Source organism: Mycteria americana, chromosome 1 (assembly GCF_035582795.1).
Source record: "Mycteria americana isolate JAX WOST 10 ecotype Jacksonville Zoo and Gardens chromosome 1, USCA_MyAme_1.0, whole genome shotgun sequence".
NCBI lineage: Eukaryota > Metazoa > Chordata > Aves > Ciconiiformes > Ciconiidae > Mycteria > Mycteria americana.
In genome coordinates, this window is record NC_134365.1 from 73,796,977 (window position 1) to 73,803,650 (window position 6,674).

Genomic DNA, 6,674 nt, shown 5'->3' on the forward strand with positions numbered 1-6,674 from the left:
TGCTGTGTTTCTTTTTCCTTTATCGAACAAATTTGCTTTCAGTGCCCAGCTTTCAGTTTAAGCGCCAGACTGCAAATGACCTGTGGCTTTTTCAAACTCTGATTCAAATCCAGTAAAGCTGGTATATATTGAATTGCCATTTTATCTGCCGGCCCTGCTTGGTATGTGTTAGTGACCGATGCTCACGTTTATTGGTGTCCTACTACCTGCAGCTTTTACCAGCAGAATTCTGCACTTTATTTCAGATCACTAATAAATCCCATGTTAAATGCTGTGTGACTCAACCAATCTGTGGAAGGCTTCATTATAAACATCCTTCTTGAATGATGACCAATATTTCAACATCCATCATCTGTGCACTTTTCAGTCCAATTAATATGGACCGTACTGATTGAATGTAGTCTATATTACATGGCACTATTCAGCCCTAGTAATGCAGAGTGACTAATGCTTCCAGAGAAAATGAAATGTGTTACCTTAATAGTGTTTTCCTTATTAATCACAGAAGTAATCTGTTAAAGTGGGACATCAGTAAGTGAAATCAATTTTCTTGCAATTATATTGGTAAGTATACTGTCATTCTTCAGTGAAAGGTTTTGCTAGTCCATTATGTGGGCTAGGATTGACATCTAGCTACTTTCTTTGCTCACCATTTATAATTTTTTAAAAGTATCTTACAGCTGACTAAAATTTTCCCCGTTTTTTAAGTTTTATTACCTACTTTCATCAAAGATCTGGAGAGCTCTTCTGCCAACTCATTTGAAATGGCTGCATACAAATTATTTGGATCAACTGTGTATTCAAAGCCTCTTTTCCTATAGCTTAAAAATTAACAGATTTCAAAATATGGAAAAGCATCAGCCACATATCTAGCTGTCAGTTTTGAAGTCCTACTAGTTTTTTTGTCCTCTGGCTTAAATTCTGAATGGCAAAAATGTAAGGAAATTTGCACCAGGCAGTGATTAGGAAGGTACTAGTTGGGATCATTGGCAGTATGAAAGTAAAATATGGTTATACCTATTCTAAGGGAACTGCTCATAAGCCTGCAGCTGGTCTGTCCCAACCACTTAAAAACTCCCTAGCATGCAGTTACTTGATCCAGAGATTCACAGCTGCCCACAGAAAAGCATACAACTGGAGTAACAAAGAAAACCGCTTTTCCTTCAGTACTCCTCATCACAAAGAGTAGGGGCTACCGAGGTAAAAAAAATGCACTTGTCTTTGAAAATCACCGAACTCTCTCTGGAGCTCTTCAAACAGCAAGAGGTTCCCGTGGGAAGAGATGAGCAATAAAACATGGAGAAGCAGCAGTCAATCTGCTAATGAGACCACACATGAGCATGCCTCTCCTGGGGTTCTGGTAAAACGTAGAGGATGCCATGACGCACAGGCAGTAGCAGCTCAATTAAATGTTGCATTTTCCAGGTGTTCCAATTACTCTCAATTGCCCAGGCAAATCCACTTACCTGAAACCACTTAAAATGTTTCACTAAAAATAGAAATCTCAGAGAACTCTTGGCACTCAGTTTAGCAATGCTTTCTTTAATGTTTCTTCAGTTATCATCTCACCACAATCCTGTGGAAAATGACATTATCCCTCATGCCACCATGGACTCCCTGGGTATCGCCAGTGATTCACGCAGGGGTAGGACAGCAAATGTCTTTGACAGTCAGATGTGTAACTTCCAGGTGCTACCCTGACGGACGGGGTCTGCAGCTCTGGGATAGCCATCTCACACAAACTGAGGGAGATTTTTAACCACTCCATACTGGGATCCCCAAAACCTGGCATGCTGAGAAGGAAACTGTCAAAGCCAGCTACTTTGTTGAACAGCTTCACAGCCAAAGGGTGATACTAACATTGCCTTCATTCACGAGCCATGGGAGAAAATGTGCAAGTTCAAAGTTTTACCTAAAGTTTTGATGGCTTGTGTCACGCCCAATCCAGACCGCTAGTTATAATCACTAAATAACCTGGGATAGACGCTGTTATAATGGTCTGGAAGTCTGATACGGATAAAAGGTTGCTGCAACATCTGCTTGTCTGCAGGCAGGAAATACAAAGCAGAAGGTTCCTGTTTGATCTCATGATGGCTTCATTTACAGTGGCTTTTGTTGTTGTTCCTGGCAAATTACTTCCCTTCACAATCCTTTGCACATGCCAATTGTTTATTACTGTGCTTGCCAAAGGCATCGTATTCTACAAATTCAACACCTTTTGTGTAATAAACTCCACTGCTAAATTCTTTACGCATTCTCTTTCCACGTTTCTAGCCAAAATCTTTGGGTTTAAACCTAGTTCAAAGAACTTATCTGCATTACAGAAAGTGCTATGGGATTTTATTAAGATTAATAGTATTAATCCTTAGTGGCTGGACAAATTCCAGTTTCTTTTATTACGTTCTTCTAAATTAAAATTCTCCCCAAATCTCCAGTGGGTACAAATGCTTCCTGCCCTGAAGAGATGTGTCGCGTCACTGGATCTCTCAGTTGTCCTTGTTATGCCCCCTCGGAGCTGTGTTCCACAGGGCCCGTTGGGATCTTTGCAAAGTGTGGTGCTATATAAGTATACATGTTACTTCTCTTGAAAATTCTAGTCAAAATTCAGCTGGGTCTGTAATTTTTAGGGTTTTTTTCACTCATCATTCAGGAAGGAAGACCTCCTAGCTCTTTTACCTGATGGGTTACCTTCTGCAGGTGCTTTCAGGGTGATCCACAGCCATTATGCACGCTCCTATACGTTACCTCAGGCACGCAGCATGGGGAACATACAGAGAAAAGGTGGTATTGTTCTATGGTCAGGTGCAGTAAACACTAAATTTACTGCAACTGCTATTTTTGAAAAATCTGCTTCCTGAGGTCTCATGAAAGGGGCTGAAAATCTGAATGTCGTGCATAATTTGATGAGCACCTCAGGGTAATGAGATTTCTCAGGAGGCCCCGTGGCTATCCTAATAACAAGTTAGCCAGGCCCAAAAAATAATTAGACAAGTTTTCTGTTGCTTTTGCTGTTCTTTGATAAGAAAACTGTTCTTTGAGGCTAGACCTGGAAGTCCTTAGTTGGGCAAAGAAGTACTATCTTCAAACCTGAAAGTTTCACTACAATCCCTGAGTGCTTCTAACAGCCAAAGCGTATTCTTTGTCTCTGGTTCTTTGATGTGGAATGGATATGCGAGGTTTGTTCTGACAGCGGGTTTCCTGCTCGTTTATGTTCTTAACAAGCATGCTCTTAGGACTGGCAACAAAAAGAAGAGGAAAATTAATGTCAAGAAATAATGTATCCATAGCAATAGAGGAGTACAGCTAAAGCAATTAAAATTCTATAGGCGGTGAAACTGGATTGCTTTATTAGTTAACTGTAAACGGCTTCGCTGTATCTGCTTGTTATTGACTCCAAACTACATATTTACCTAGAAATCACAGCAAGCAGAAATACAATTTTTTAATAAATTATAAAAGTTAAATTGTACTAAAATTTAAATACTTGGAGACGTTTCTTTGAAAGAAACAGCTGCTTCCAAGCAGTCATGCTTTCTAAGTTGCCTTTATTCTAGCAGCTGCGTTTCCAGACTCAGTGGTGGCGTGATGCCTTGAGCTTCCTGCTCTCTGGACAAGGATTCAAGAGATCTGGATCTTATGGAGTTTTTCCTGACCTCTCCACAGACTTCCTGCATGACTTTCAGCAAAAGTGAACGGTTCCGATGCCCCTCCTTCAAATGCGAATATTACTTGCTATTTAGCCAGCTCTCTTGGCCTCGTCTGCTGCATCTTAGCTCCCGCGCTGAGCCCTCCAAGGGTTTAGGAGACCATTGCAGTAGGAGAACTCTGGGCCACAAGCAGTTCCTGCCATGACTGGCCCTCCTTCTCTCTGAGTCGTTCCAGGCACAGCAGAGCAGCTCAGGGTTGGAGTATTTACGTGTTAGCATAAATAAAAGAATAAAGGAGCATTTGGCCAAGTGTCAATCTGAGTAGTTGAAGACCCGTTCTACCAAGAGTTTCTATGTAGTTTTGCTTTGCAACACAGTATTAAGGCTTGGGAATGTGTTCTCTGTCAGACCATAGAAATTATGTAAATTCAAATTTTAAGATTATATGGTATATCAAAATCCCATTTATACATTTTTTGTTTTCTTTTTTTAAAAAGTCAATATTTTCCTTCTATCAGCTAAAAACAAAAGTTTCTTTGCAGCTGTTATGTGTGTACTCAGATTTCAGTGTAAAGTTTATCTTTACAAGCAAGCTCTTACAATTTAAATAAGTCTGTTGGAATACATTTTAAAAAAATGCCTTTTACAAAGGAAGAAGTTTCCTGCTTCTGAACACTGCTGGGGGGGTGGGGTGTTGAGACTTTACAGGGTTGACATTTGCTCATGAAATGTGCTTGAAGAAGAAGCAGCCGGTTCCCTGGAGCTACACCTCAGAGATCTGTTGTTGGACAGTTTAAAGACTGACCCACAAACCTGCTGTCTTGTTAGGGTATTGATACATCTATGAATCAAAATTACTCTTGTCACAGCTATTCACTATGGCTAGACTAGGCTTTGTAAATGTAATTAATTTAGCCCTGTGCTTTAGAAATGAAGGTGGCCTGGCTTCTAATTTCCTGTAACTAATACAAAGTAGGAATGCAAAGAAAATAGAAACAGACCTCGAGGAACAAGCTTTAGTCTGGTTCTTTGTCCTGTAGCTGCTTTAAAGGCTTTATTTCAATTGTAGAATAAGGATATATAAGTAAGCAATTTCTTCTAGGACTATGGGAAAGCAAAATCTTTCTTGCCTGATTGATTGTCTAGCAAACTTCCACTGAGTTTTGTGTCGTCGTGCTTGGGAAGTGCTCTGCTGTGGGAGGCACTGAAAAGTGACACACACGAGGCGTCATGTCCTGCGTTGGAATTGACAGTGATTAGTTTCCCCTGTCTCAGTTCTTCTCAGTAAATTGTAGTAGGTGATACACTGCATCGCCTTGCCATGCGATATGCATGGCCTGGGAGGCCCGGGAGACTAATAAATTCCTACCTGGATGAGACTTTCTTCTCTGCCAGATGAACTCACTGAGTTTTAGTGAGGATCCTGTATTCATTTACTCTGAGCATCTGGAAAAGTCTTGTAGAGGACATAAATACAACCATTTCTGAGGAACTGCTATAATTAGCTCATAAAGGGATGGTGATGCTCTTCTGGAAGGTGTAAGAAAACTTTCCATAATGGAAAATACCTCCCCCCAGGGTGGTTTTGATAAAGTTGTAGTTAAGATATTATCTACACCTATAAAGAAGTCAGAGAAAGCTCTATAAGGAAGTCAGAGAAGGATCTATAAAGAAATTCCAGTAAAAGCCTGACTGTGATAAAAAGCTGATGCTGAGGTTTTTACAATGAACCAAAAATCCAGGAAAGACGAGAAGATTGCACTAAATCTCGTGGGCCTCGTTCTTCAAAGCATTGCTTCATCTTAAAATGCATAAAACCATTCTTTAGGTATTTTTCTGTAAGGGTAGAGGACCATGCCCTGGTGTTCATCGATCTGATTTGTAGCATGATGGGGTCTTGGAGGATTGTGGGAAAGGGATTTATATAAAGAATTTATGATTCTGAACGCAAGCCTCACCTATTTTAAGGGACAGTGTGGTGAACGCTACCAGTGGCAGAATAACTGGAGTCTACGTCAGAAATCATTGAAGGAGACAAGGTCAGCAACAAAGATTAAAGGTCAGGCAAAACTAGTACAGATCCCGTATTGTGTAAACTCAGTTCTCCTAATAACTGAAGGAAACAGGCTGGAAACTGTTCTCTGAAAGAGGCTGAAAGGACTCGTAATCACTAATTCTCCTAATCACTAATTCCTGTGGACTATTAGGCACCCTGATATCTCTTAGAAAAGGGGAAAAGAGATTTCCAAGTTTCCAAACCCGCCAAGTAAGGATACAAGACACATTAAGTACAAAATGTGAATTACGTGCAGTGTAATAAAATTCCAGCCGCATTAAGAACCCAAAATGGAGATATAATGAAGGAATGGGTAATAATTTGTATTAAATCTAGGAAAGTAGAAGCCTGCTCCAAGGTGCCATGTTTGGCACGGCACCATTTTAAGTGTCAGTGGGGTTTTAGCTGCCATGGGAACATACGCTACTGCAGAGGGTGGGAGAGAGCAAGAAGGGGAACGGAAGAAGAATTTACAGTTTTAATACCTTCTCTGTTTGTATAACTAAAGCTCACAGGTTAGAGAAGACACAGGATTTATAGCCTCTCTCAGCTCAAGCAACTAGGCTGGGAACTAGTCATGTTCTTCACCTTTACCCGAACTTGCAAATAAATGCTGTTTCAGTAGCCATGACCTTGTGACAGGAGAAACACAGCGTGGGAATGAAGTTTGCAAAATTTTCCTTTCCTTGTGGCAGAGGACTTGACTGACTCTCCCGTGCAATTCTGTCCTCTCCTTTAATGGGTGTTTTCATGCTGGTTTTACATCATGTTGATGGTGACTTTGCCCTGAGGCTTTTGGGGAGCAGGGTGTACTGGGCATACTGGGAAGGACCACGGTCTGGATAGGAAAGAGTCATGAATCACCTGTTCACCCTACATCCTATCTTCTCCCATGCACCTCCCACCCCCTTTTTTTTTCTTCTGGTCCATTCCCCCTTGAAGTCTTTCGTTTCCTGGGAATGAGCAATTAA